This window comes from Bombus flavifrons, chromosome 7, assembly GCF_040668555.2.
Source record: "Bombus flavifrons isolate JBK064 chromosome 7, iyBomFlav1_principal, whole genome shotgun sequence".
In the NCBI taxonomy this organism is placed as follows: domain Eukaryota; kingdom Metazoa; phylum Arthropoda; class Insecta; order Hymenoptera; family Apidae; genus Bombus; species Bombus flavifrons.
In genome coordinates this window covers 8994595-9009168 of record NC_138448.1, presented here as the reverse complement: position 1 = coordinate 9009168, position 14574 = coordinate 8994595, and the positions used below count along the sequence as shown (strand labels likewise).

At 34.7% G+C, this 14574-nt stretch overlaps 1 protein-coding gene across 4 annotated transcripts in view; it reads left to right on the top strand.

Moving 5' to 3' along the window:
- The window catches only part of LOC138181830 (EGFR adapter protein), a 283132-nt gene that overhangs the window by 67669 nt on the left and 200889 nt on the right, over window positions 1–14574 (top strand). The window contains exon 1 of one of the 4 annotated variants that reach the window (XM_069117127.1): window positions 13650–13825. The exons of the other annotated variants lie outside the window; for them this stretch is intronic. The gene's annotated coding sequence lies outside the window, so the exon portion shown is untranslated. Of the gene's footprint in view, window positions 1–13649; window positions 13826–14574 lie in introns of those variants that run through there. 4 annotated transcript variants of the gene reach the window in all.

The following is a 14574-nucleotide window of genomic DNA, read 5'->3' as shown; positions in this document are numbered from 1 at the left end:
AAACTCAATACATTTCCGATATTACAAGCGTCTTACTCGTAGTACCTTGTATTCTTACACAAAGATACGAACGATCCTCTCGATTTACGAGCGACGTGAGTCCAATGCAGTCGCATAAGACTTAAATCACTTGTCGACTGAGGAGCTGGAATATCAATAATCTAGAATATTGAAAAATCTCACGGAACGTGAACTACAATTCTACAATCGAAAAGCTTCCTCTGCTCTGAGTCCAAACTTCCGTAGAAAGAAGAATAGATCGCAGAAACTTCAGTGGAGGCGTATCAAAACGACAACGGCATCCAAGTGTCAAACTTGTTCAGTCAAGCGAAAACGAGATCTATTACGATTTCATTCTTTCGCTGTGCACGCGTACCCACGCCCGAAGAACGCGTAGCCACGATTCAAGAAGAACCAAGTGGCTGGTTGCACCGAGGGGCGTATTTCGCACCCCTACTGTGCGGAAAGGGGATGATGGACGCGCGAGAACGAAACGGTGGAGTCGCATCGACAGCGGACTGCTGCCAGGAAAACAGTTTCGGAGGGAAGACGAACGGGGGTCGAAGGAGAAAAACCGGAAACCGGGACCACCCGTCATGGATTTTCTTTATGCCGAACGACGGGGGATTGCTTGTATGGAAGATCGAGAAGGTGGAGAAAGTCGAATACGGCGAGGGTGCCAAGATCGTTGTTTTACATCCCATGAAGAGGTTGTAACATTTCAAGTAAATATATATTTTTTGGCCGATGCTTTTTTAAGCGTCGGTTAAATCCTAAATTGGCTGTTGCTCGAAGAGTACCAATAACTAAGGTTTTATTATCGTAAAATGTGACTTTTTATGATGTAGCTTATTGTAGCGTAGCCTTAAACCATGTAAATATTTACATTGTAAATTGTTCACACGGTTGAAAATATAACATACTGTGCGCGTATGAAAAGCAAATTGACTTTGAACGAACGTTAAATGTAAAATTAAATTCAGTGCATTTCGTGCACACGTGTTTGCGTATATGTAATAATTTCTTAATAGAAATTTAATGTTATTTTTAATCCTTTCAGAGTTATATTTTTTGCACATCTCAGAACATGCATTTGATATACGTATAATTGCGGAGAAAAACACAAAAACATAATAAATATAATAAATAAATACGATAAGAACGATAAACAGGTGTAATTTCTTCTACTACAGAACCGATATCTATATATTCATAATACTCACATACACAGGTGCCAATTTTGAATTTTCTTTCGTTCGCCATTGTATCGTGTATCTGTTACGAATGTAAAAGTAGTAGCGAAAAGAAGTAAGCGTGAGATAGAAATCCGCTTTTTGGCGAAACCTTATCTTTGCAGTCCCATAGGAACATCTGTGTTATCCTTTTGTAAAATATTAGGTCACATTCAGCGAACACCTGACAATCTGTGCTGTCGGTCGTTGAGATTTCAGGGATGCGTGCCAAGTGTTCGCTTTGTTCCGAAAGCTGGAGAAGTAGGAGTTAAAAGGAGCGAAAAGGGGAATCAAAAGGGAAGGAGGAGTAGGAATGAAAGGGTGCGTCAGTGGTAATCGTACCTTTCTTTGTTTCCGTAGTTAAAAGCTATTACACCGCGATCGAATGCACTTAGAGCGTTTAGACTCTAGTATTTTCTGTTCTGCTCAGACTGCCTATCGGATACGCGCGCAAATTACGAACGAGTAAATCGATTGCGATCCTTTTCTCTGGAGTTAAGCGAGGAAAAGAGTGTGAATTTGTGGTACGACGTATCGAAGTATAAATCCATTGCAGTGGAACGATTAATTTTCTTTAACATTTAGCTGTTTCTTTTATCACCGTTGAAACGCGAACCTTACGATATCATGGATTCCATGCAAAAAATATCGAGGAATTCAAACGACAGGGACGGAAGAGAACACGACGAACGCGGTGCAGTTGAAAAGAAAGATCTCGAAGGAAAGGGTAAAAGGAGGGAAAAACGGAGGGAAAGATAGGTCGTAGATTCCGGTACTTTTTGCCTTTTCCTGTGGTTAAAAGGTACTGTATCGTAGTCGAAAACGCCCACCTAAAGCACTTGCTAAGAGCCTTTCCTAACCCATTGCTGTACTACACGCGCTACTGCAATCGCATGTTGCACCTTAGACTGGTTTAAAAGGTTTAAAGCATTATTGTTCGATACGTATGTCGTGTTGAACAATGATATCGAAATAGCCCCACCCCTTTCTATTTTTTCTCTAATAATATAAATGTAGTCTAAATGTAGTATCTAGAGAAAGTGCCGATAAGAAATCAGATAACGTCTCATTGGCAACTAGTCTTCTTTTTATTAAATTAATGACATTTGGTTTGCAATTCCTTTAATTATAAATACTCCAGTCTTAAATCAGTTCATCGAATAAATGAGCATTTTAACATAAATTTTAACGACTAGGTTTATTAGTGATTTATTCGTAATTTAGCAAACAAGTACCTTCTTATTACGTATAGCGGAATATCATGGAATATGCTAATATCTTTCTACTACGAAAGTAAATATTTTTTGTGAACAGGAAAACGATTTTTATTTGGAACATATAAAAAGAATATAAAAGATAAACACGTAAATATTGACCGATACGATATTCTCTTATCTTTAAATAGGTATTTATTAGAAACTTGAAACATTAATGTTCTTCTAAATAGTTCAGTAATAATATTAGATTGTACATATATTAACACGAACAACTATCTGTAACATTCTAGACAATTTTACTGTCTGCTAGACTGTCCTTTCATTTTTCCATTGGTGAACAAACGAGTCGGATAGAGCTTTATTCTTCCACATTTATAGTCTTATCTGAGCTATAGAGTCTTCGTAAAGTACAGTTATCGTGACTCGAATTGTGAAGCTAGATCTGATATTCGCAAAGTTGTGGAACAAATGGGGGAGCTGGCTGACTGTGCCATCCCATCGGCAGCAGTCAAGTTTGCCCATTCGAATTTCGACGTCAGCGGTCAATGATGCAGCGATCCTGTCCTCGTAAAATCGTCGATCCGTGAGATAGACACGCGAAGACGAAGACGGACAACATTTCCGTGCAACTAATTTCCGTGAGAGAAATGGGGAGAAAACGAGCGACATTGATCGTTCGAGAAAGTTCGAAATGTCAGCCGGTACTTTATGTCAGTGGCCAGATTATCGATTGTTCACTACTTTGACGAAAAGTTTAATTAATTTATTTCCGTTATTGTTGCTTCGTTTTTATTATGCGATAAGAACCGTGTAAGATAAAGGAAAAATAAAATCGAAGTAATGGAAAAAGAAAGAGGAGAGACGAATTATAGTTGGGAGACTATTATGATTCCTATACTTTTAATTTATTTAGAATTTCTATTTAATTTATATTCTAATTTATTTTATTAATTTATATAAAAGTTTCAGTTGAGGAAGAAATGGAAATGTAAAAATGATATAGTATTCTTTGAACAAAGTTTCGTTTCAGGATAGATTTTTCCTGTACTTTTAATGAGTATCACATATGGTGGATTATAATGGATTTTGTTATAATTGTGTAATACAAATAAATACATTTCATGGTATTCAGCGATATATAAATAGAATTCTGGCGATTTTCTAATCGTTAAATGTTAATGTACCTACTATCTAATTTGTACATGGTATTTTGATTGTATCACATTTGAATTTCGAGAACATACCAGTGACTCAACCTACTGTGAAACTGGTGATCCATAAAACACTAGGGGAAAATAATGCTCAGTCATGGTTCGAGCGATATTATAGGCCATCACTTAATATATTTGAGAGATATATTAATACTGTAAAGAAGACGTACGAGTAAAAAATTTTAAATGCTAATTTTAATATTTATTTTCATACTGAAAGTTTCATATAAATCTAGTTTCGAAGCAGCGTATTATTTAATTTAATAAGCGTTAATTAATATAATTTAATAAGTATTTAATAAATTTATAGTGGAAGTCTTAATAAAAATGAAGAATTCAAGACTATGAATTATATCTCTGTTTAGAAATATTAATAACGAAAAGAAATCATCTGATTTGAATTGTTACAATAATTTAATCTGCTTCAAATTATTACACTACAAACTTATCCAATAGTCATAGCTTTTTAAATTTTCAAATATAATATATCCTCGTACTAAATATCTTTTAATATTTATAATTCCAGATTTCTTTCAAATTTTACCAATATAATTATGATAGTCGAGTCTCATAACAGTGCCAATGAAATTTCAAAATATTTCACATAATACTGTATATATATATACCATATTCGTAAAAGATATATACAACAGTACTTTCGCAAGTCTGTAAATATATATATTCTTTTTCCATTACAATATTGTATTTACTTCCGCATAACACGCACAACATATGTATAATTTATCGATTCGTCTGCTTCCACAGCTGATACAGATAACACAATTCAGTGGTCAATATCAATATTGACCTCATCTAGTTCCTCGTAAAATTACAAACTATTGGTCTGCGATCGATTTCGGGGGCTCATTCCCGCCAGTAAAATAGGAGAATAGCAGCTCTCTGTCTTGATGCATCACAAAGATATTTACAGACCAATTTCGGCTCTCTATCACTTGATTCTCTGAAAATTTCGAGTATGACATTGAGTGGATAACAATCAAAAGAAAATAATGTGTAGGATAGGAAATAAATTTCGTATATAGATCTTATGCATCCGATATAATTCACACATTTTATTTACCAATAAACCGTAAAGCGGATTAAACGACATAATGGAAGCTAGACGATTTTCCATTTTTCATAAAAGTAGGATAAAAGCGTGTCCATATAGTACTTTAAAATGCTCTGTAAAATGTAAGTTCGTAATTGTATAAATTTTTTATGTACATTTTATTTGTGAATTATTTGTATTTCTAATAGCATCGTACCGAATTAAGTACATAAATGAGGTGTTTTGCAATTTGAATAAAACGATTAAATGCCTAGCTAAAAATAAAATTTATAACTTTGCATATTGTCGTACGTAATCATATAATATGGTTTATTTTATCGACTGCTCGCGACTGGCTGAGCATCGATAATTGAACGATGCAGTTTCATAAATATATGCGAGCAATTAATATTCACGTCATGTGTTTTAAATGCTCATCCGAATGTAAATCACGTTATTATAATAGAAATATTATTGATGTTTTACGTTGCATCGAAATGATTGATGTAGCGTAAACGATAGATTTCTTTCACACCGTGCCGTAATATATTCGCTTGATCCATATTTATGATTATTCACGATATTTTGGACGTTGACAAGCCTGTGAATAAAATGCTACACGTATTTGTAACGCCCTAAGATGAAAGTACATGTTGGATGAAATCGCGAAATGTTCCGTGAAAGAAGCTACGTTTGCACGGTAAATCTTTTTGTTAAGGATAGTACATCGATCATTTGTGGAATATGTACGGTGGAATCGAGTACAACCGAACAAGATTTTATTAAGCTAAGTACAATTCATTCTAAGTAAACGTTTTGTTCACTTGAAACCAATACCATCGATTTGATTTTAGAATCGAGCATTAGAACAAAGGATGTTCTTTTAATTTGTTTTCGCGTTTCTTGAACTTTTTAAAAAAAGGTATTTAGATGATGCGACATTTATCATGTAATTAAGCTGTACAATTTTTTAAATGGTAGTGCATTATTATATATCCTTATCAAAAATTAAAACAAGAAAATATAAACACTTCGTTGAATGTGTATCTCATTGTCAGTACGAAAATTGCTTCTGTGGAGGGAAGATACGTCAAATTTCTGATTAAATTTTGAATTTAATTTAATTGCGAGATAAAGTTTTTATCTCAAATCGATTTAACGTAGAAGGAATCATTGGATCAAAATATATTGTTGAAAAAAATCTTAGAAATTGATAATGCGATCACATTAATAACACATTCACATTATTCACAAGATTTTAATTTCAAGCGCATATTCAACTAACGTTATTTTGTTAATTATACAGTTATTTCTTTGGTAATTTAATAGCGGCGTTAGTATTAAATCAAGTGTCAGTTTGAATAGTAGCTTGAAATTAATATTGTAATACAAAAAAGGATCGTGAGATGTATGCAGATATGTGAAGCGCTTAACAGACGTTAATTAAAGCGATGGTACAGAATACAAGATAATGATAACGTTAACATATTAGTAAAAAATATAAAAAGTATATTGGAATTGATTGGTTCGTTCTATTGGTCAAGTTTTTAGGACAGTTACATATAACTGCGAATTAAAGGGTAAATGACGTAACGTTTGAAATTGATTCTACTGATTTCTCCGTCGCGCAACTGTTGCTCGACTTTGCATTTCATAAGAAAAAAAAGCAGAAGAAATGAGATGGAAAAAAGAGGTTTTTGAAAAGAAACGAAGCAATAGTTATTGTATGAAAAATCGAAGATGAAACGGGTCACGTTCCGCAATGAGAGAGGCTTTCTTTCTTCCGGTTTCCAGTGGATGCTGAAGCTGCGCGTTTTAACGAGCACAGAAATGTTCCACTTTTCCTCCCCTCCACTCGCCGTTTTCTTCCATCCTTCTTTGTTTTTCCCTTTCGCTCGTTTCCGTTTCTTCCATCGATTTGTGGAATTTCCCGGAATATTACACCGGGGTTTCGTTTTCCGAGTTTTTCTTCTCCCTAAAGAGAGATTCTTTTCATTTCTGTCGTCCCTTTCTTATGGTTCCTTGTTCACCTTCATTTGCCTACCACTCTGGAAGATCCTTGAATTGCCCGGCCGATTAATCGATTAAAGATAGACTAACGAATTCAAATTTCGTTGAACGATTCCAAAGAAGGAAATCGGATGAAGCGAATCTCCCCATCTTAATATCATTTCGTCAATTTGTAAAGTTTCATTATAAGAATTTATCGATAAAGGAAAATAATAAATTCCTTTGTTTAAGTTATATCTAATTTTGAAGAGGTAAATTTTTCTCATATTAAATGATAGAATTAGGAAAAAGAATATAATTGCGGAAAAATATAGTGGTAAAAATGAAAGTACGTATAAATGTAAACACGAGCAGTTTACCTTTGGACTTTTTATATCAAACTCTGTCTGCTATAACATTAGTTAGAAAACCTGGAAAAACCGTAATTTCTAGAAAAACTTAATAATTTACAACAGAGAAATATGTTCTACATATGTGGTATTTCAAAGTAGAATATTAACAACAAATAACAATGATATATATTTCGTGAAAATACGATAGACCATAAATCACGTCTAATAATTTAATACATGCTGTGTGTAAGCATACATAAAGTAGAAATTATACACTTTAATTCTTAATGTAACCATATATGTATGCATGTATGTAAATTTCATATTATAATATTTAATGTCGCCATACGCATAAGTGTCATATTATTACATTTCACGCAAGCCATTATGTATACATAGCCAGCATACAAGCAGAGGTATTTTCATAATTCCTGTGAAATATTTATATATTATTTATTCCGAAATTAACATTATTATGCTGTAGAATGGAATATTCGCAAAAATCTAATGGACGTTTAAAGAATACAAAACGTTTGAAGCAAAGGTATGTCTGAAATAACATAAACAAAAAGTAGTTATAACACGGAGTGGTATAAAATTTATATCTTTCTTTCTACAAATATGTGTTTTAAAACTTTCTAGATTGTATATTTAATTAAATTTTAAAAACTTTTATTTTTACAATTACTGAACATCTCCAGTTATTTCAAGTTAATACTAATTCATGTTATTGATGTAATATTCATTCTCGTAATATATAATAATTTATACAATAATATAACACGCGATAATATTTCATGTTATTAAGATAAAAAGCATATTCATCTTGCTCACATGTATCATATGTTATTTTAATTCTAATTAAACTTATACGTATAATGTATGCAAAGAAGGATACATTATACGTGTAATACTAATACTATTATAATACGTATAATACTGCTTTAATACTATTTCAAGAGCTGATAGTGTTTCTAATTTTAGTATATACAATTTTAATTTCCGAAATTTAGATTGGAAGAACGTACACGCACTTACGTGGTAGCTATACGTACGTATCGCACAGACGCAACTCTAGACAGGTACAAATCCCATCGAATTGTATTCCGATAATTGCCAACGCAGAGATAGCTCTAGACGTAGGAAGGCATGCTTCTTCAGCTACTAAATCATGCAAATACTAATAATGGCACGAACGAGGCGTCGGATAATTGAAATGTAAACATCTAGCTTGCTCTTGAGGAGGAGTTTGATGGTAGGCTCAGTCAGACCTCAGCCTGCACAATCCTTAGACGCAACGCGGGGATAAAGGGAAAGAGCGAGGGAGGAACGAGCCAAGAGAAACGAGAAAGACCGAACACTGAATCGCAGAATTGAGACTTCACCAGTATTGTGACGTAATATCTGAGTACCCTTTCGTGCAGCTGAACGTGGCTTTCTCTAATATTATGCAAAACACGCGGCATGTAGCTACGTATGATTAAGTGCAATGTGCCACGTAATAAAATTAGAATATACTATCGTTAAATTGTCAATTCGAATAGAGAATACATGTTTGTGAACTTGTATGCGAAACATTGTGAGAATGGAAAAAAAGTTCTATCAAATATTAATAATCTTTTATCGCTTACTCTGCCTAGTTCAAAGAACAAGTGGATAAGTGGATGCATATTCATAGTGATAAACATAGTAAATTGTAAAATATATGTATAAGTATATGTATATTTATACAAGTTAATATTTATAAGTTTGTTAATTTGAATGCATGCAAACGGGTATACGTTTATTCGAAGTTTATTCAGATAAGGGCGCTTAAGTTTCTAACAGCTTCGCGTCTTCATTTCAATATAATGGGAGCATTGTTCCACTTCTGTTTCTTATTGCAGGAATATTGAATTTGTTACAAATTGTCGAGGATATGCATATGTTAAATAGTATGTATTATATAAATAATTATTGTATGAATAATGCGATTTATATACGTCCTGTTATTTAGTTGCAGGTGTCAAAGCTATTAATTTTTAATATGATTGCGTGTATTTAATCAGAAACATCCTGTTTTGATTAATTTTATCTGAGCACGAAGCAACAACATAAACCGAAACTCGATTTCGTTCTCCATTTCCGGGAAACTTGGCAAATGGATATTTTCATCCTTTCTTTTTTTTCTCATCTTTAGCCCGGATATTTTCTGCTCGCAACAGTAAACTAGGAACTATTTTTTGAATGAGAGCAACAACAGCGGTAGTAAATGGGATTCTTGAAACAAAGGCGTTAGATATTAAAGCAGAGATAAAAAAGAATTTTAATCATCTTATGACATGCTCTTAACGTAATACAACAGAGAATTAAATTTCTACATTTTCCTTAAAACATTTTCATCACGCAGATTTTTATTATTATGTGTGCTACTCTTGAAAGTAATATTAAACGTAGAGAGAAGTATAATTTTATATCTTTTAATCTTATGTTTAAGACAAACATTTAAAAACTAAAGTGAACGTAATAAAAATTCAATATACAGTATACTTTTATCCAAATTATAATAATAATAAGTGGAATCTTCTTTTGTCAATATTAGTATTAAAATTAAAATTAGTATATTCAATTCTCGATGGCAGGATTTTTTCCTTCGAGCACATGTAAACATTTAAATGTAAAAAGAACATTACAAATTCGAACTATACGAATTCAAAAGATATTGCACGTAAACGTTGATAATTTAAACGCGATCTCGAGCTTTTCCTAAGATTGTTCCTTATAGTGTCTTCGTGTTTCATTATTGCTTCTCCCGTTTTCGCAGAAATCGGACTTCTTCTGTACAAGTAGGGATTATTCATATTTGCTTTCTCCCTTTATAAAGTCAATGCATTTAGATGAGTATATTCTTAGTTGCTCCATTTCATCGTTAAGTTTATTCATGTAATTGTTTCTAACTAAGTCATAAAGCACTTCTACTTAACTCAGCCTCGACCCAAGGAATGCGTGGAAAATTGAAGATACGTCGATTAAACTTCATAATTAGCTTATTAGTTGCTCTAAATATTAAGGTGATTAAATTCTTATTTTTTTTCATAATATTCGTTATCTAACTCGTTCGTGTGCTCGAAAAATGACATTTAAAACCACGAACTTGGAAACTAATGTCTAGACAAAACTAACAATGTTTCATATTTCACTCGTTCATATGTCATTTCACATTTTCATATTCCCATTTCGGTCTTTGCGGCCCGCTCGTTAATGGTACGCTCGTTACCGTTGAAACTTTATCTTCATTATCTACTTTATCCAAATATGCATATCCCGGCGAAACAAAAATTACTCGTGACCTGGTGCATAATTGACGCGGTGTCGATTAATTGGAAATGTTATCAATTCTTCCTGTTCGAAGCACGAATTGTTCGTCACGTCATAGAGTATTTGACGATATCAGTTTATGCTCTCAATATATGTTCTCATTATGTTCTCATATTATTGATGTTTATTATCTAAAAAATTGTCGATTTTTTAAGTCTGTAAATTATTCAACATCCTGAATTAAAACATTATTTATTCATAAAAATTATTTGAGCAGAGACATGTAAGTATGTTTCTATAGTAAAGTACCTAGACAATCTTCGTTATCTCAAAGAACATCATTTAGAGATCAATGTTTCTTCTTCTCGTACAAGATAATCGTATCTACACGAAAAAGTCTTACGTGTTACGATTTTTCTAGAGGAAGATGGATACCTACGATGGCATCCAAAATATTTGATCATTTACGATGTGAATATATTGTGTGTTATCCAAAACATTTAGAATTTTCACGAGCAATGTAACAAGATAAAACTATTGATCTTATATTGATAAAATTTAAAAACTATTAAAGAATATACTATCAGATAGTATTGTATTTCCTTATTTGACCGAATGGAAGGAGGTATTTTTCCAGATCTTGTTAACACATAATTATAAGCTATTTTTTTTATAATTTTTATGTTTTCTATTCTATCTATTCTATCGACGACTTACTATTTATTATGAAGTCCTATAACTCCGAATCACTATGAAAAGAAAATTTTGTTGTTGTTGAAATGTCATCGTTAGACGGGCAGTGGAATCGAAAACGCTGACTGATTCCCCTTATGAAACTTTCGTACAATCCCGCGGCATAAATAATTCGCAAGGCGGCGGTCGCGATATCAAGCGACAGACAAAATTCAAGGGTCGCTTTATCGTTCATATTTGCCTCGTTCGGGTTCCTTCTGAGGAAACAAAGGCCTGTCTAATTAACACGCTTGAGACAGAAACCGTGGCCTTTCTCGTTTCGCGTGGCTGCTCTGAATGCAGACCCGAACCACGCTGCTGCAAAAGGGTGCAGATAGTCGAAGAGATGGAAGTCTGTTGAAAGTAAAAGAAGCAGTCCGATAACTACTGTAACGACTCGGACAAACCTCGATAATTAGCGACTTCCCATGGAACCCCTAAAACACTGACACATTCGTTGTCTTCTCCCTTTGGCTCCTCGTTTCAGAAGGACCAGCTCAATGACTAGACCAGTATTCGATCATCCGCGCCAATGCCCCCTTTTGTCGGAGTAATTGCAGCGAATTTTTCTTCAAAATAGCGAGACGTGCTGTTGTTTTAGCTGACTGAGAATTGACTGCGTATATTTGCGATGGTTCGTTTACCTTTATAAAGCGAAATCTTTCATTTGGTACAATCGACTGGAAGCGCAGCAGCGCGCCGTTCTTGTAAAATATGGTAACGACGTTTTGTAAAATAAGATGAACACTTACCATGGAATATCTTGATCAACATATTACACGTGTCAAATGTTAAAATTACGTTGGAGTGTTTTAAGTTGTGCGTGCGTGTTATGTTCAAGTTAACATTCGATATGCGAACGAATGTTAACGTGGAATAAATATGATGTTGATATAATTTCGATACATGCTGCAATTCCAACAGAACGTTATAAATTTTCATAATTGACACATCCTGATGGGTATTACTTTCACATGGCTGGTTGGAGAAAACGGAGAACGAGCATCGAATATACATCGGTCGTCGGTAACACACGAGAACCATTCTAATTAATCGAATTACGTCGAGACACAGTACCTGCGGAACGTAATTAGAATTTTATTATCAGGATCTTCGAGGTGCATAAATCACGTGTTGTTCGCGATCGGTGTTTCTGGAGGCCAGCATCGAATGTCGAGGTTGCGTAATTTGTGGCTAACGAAATGCCAAGCCGTCGAACGTTAGTAACAAGCTCACTCTGAAACGGAGATTAATTTCCTGATTAAGGCCGGCCGACTCCGTTCTGACGTCGTTCCTTCACCGTTTCCCTTTTCACGATCTTTATCAAGCTCGATTGCGAGCTGGAAATTCCTCCGAGTACACCAAACGATAAAAATGATAACGGATGACTTAATTAGCAACATCGTAACCAACTTGCAGCTTATTGAGAAGCGATTCATTACCGTATCTTTGGTGCAACCAACGTGTCCGCCATCGTCCGAGTTTTATTAATCTCTTTATAATGCTAGAAATTTGCATTTGTTATTACCAGAGTGATAGGGCGTTTTTATGAGAATTTCTTTCATGTTTCTGATATACGATGGCTGCATTGCTTATTTTACTATGCGCATAATGAACAGATGGATATATATAGTCGAGGACAAAAGTTAGGTGGACTGGTAGTGGAATGGGAATAGATATCAATGAAGTTTCGCCAAATATATATATATACGGCTTGTTTAGAACTTTGTATTCGTGTAAAGTTACGATTCGGTATATATATACATCGTACATAGTTAAAATTTATTATAATTGTATGTAAGAGTTACGATAATACGTATAGTGAATTGGCGTTTTCACAGCTTCTTGATCTAAATCCTATCAAAGAAGTTCGAGGTGAGTAAGATGAGGAACTTCGAAAATCTGTTAGAAATTCGAATCTGTATATTGCAAAATCGTTTATAGCATACGTGAAATCGAATAAGAAAATGTAAAATTTGATGAATATCACGGTCGATAAATACAAAGAAGTATGAACACGAAATCAATTTTATTACACAAATACCGATGAAATTATTGTGGTTATAAAATGACATCTACATTGTTACTTCGAGTAAAATAAAATTCTCGAAGATCCTGACAATTTCCTACTGATTTTCCATTAAACCTAAAGTGACATTCGAACCAAGTTCTCGCGGATGTTTCGACGAAGGACCAAACAGTCATTTCATCCCTCGATCGCGAGTTAGTCAGGACAGTCATTGGAAAGCAAGGAACGTTCGTTGTAGAAGCGGAAGCAGGGGCAGACGCGGTAGAAGCATCAACCGGTAGCGATTGCATTCCATAACCGATTATCAGGCAGCGTAGCCGCGAAATGCTGCTAATTACGCGTTTAACAAGAAAAAGAGAAAGAGAGTGGAAGTTCGAATCCAAGGAAGCTGCAGGAGTGCGCATGATCACAGCCCCCTCCCGTTACCAGTTCGTCGGTGTGCGTTACGCTCGTGTATGATCCGTCACGCGACTGTGTAGGTTTCACGGGGTGGTTGGAGCTTGGAGCCCACGTGGAGCAACACGGTACTGTCAGTCGCGTCCAGCGAGTCATTCGTGTATCACCCGGGTACCTGCTCGCGATTGGGGTGCCTTTTCACCCGACCTGCCAAACTTTATTTTTTCGCGAGTTTCTAAGTTTCTAGTGCGTCCCGGCGAGGTTCGTGCGTGATGCTAGTGTGAGTTGGCGTGCTACCTCAGGGTGAACGCAGACGAGGTAAGACATGCTTGCTTCAAATTTTCCTAACGAACGTCAGACGCGTTCATTAAAAATGACGTGCTGTGCTTGTGACGAGGAAGACGGGTTTCAAGAATAGAGGGGTGAAATTATTATCGGCGCGGCGAAGGGAACCATCGAAGGGGTGAAAACGTTCGTAGTACGTGTTTCCTAACTTCCGGTGTTCGCTACTCAGAGCGTAGGTTCTGAAGCGGTATATAGGATAGGAAATGTGCTGTCTGTGATGATTTTCATTATTTAGTAGGGTTGAAGGAAATTATCGTACGTGGGAAACTGTGATATCGAGGAAAGCTTTCTTCGGATAATTTGAATGGATAGGTTTCGTTGACGATTTGAAAGTCATAAATGAAAAATTACAAATGGAAAAGTTTTCTCTTATATCGTACAATTTAAATGAATTGGTATTTTCTTTGACAATTCGTGTTTGGTTTTACGTGTAACGGAGAATCGTAGGTAGATAAGTCAAAATGGAAAATTAGAAACAGGCGCGCGGTTGGGGTAAATAGAAATTTTTATTCAACATATTGAATTATAAATAGCAACAACGTGATTTCAAGAATGCAATACGTAACTAACGTAACAATTTTATGCAGTGTTTTTTAAAATTGTAACATTGAATATTTTCTCTGTCACAGTGTAGCATCAAATATTTCCGGTTGCACTCGTAACTTTTACATTATGTAAAGTTATATCGAGGCACTACATATGTACGTGCATGTACAAACCGT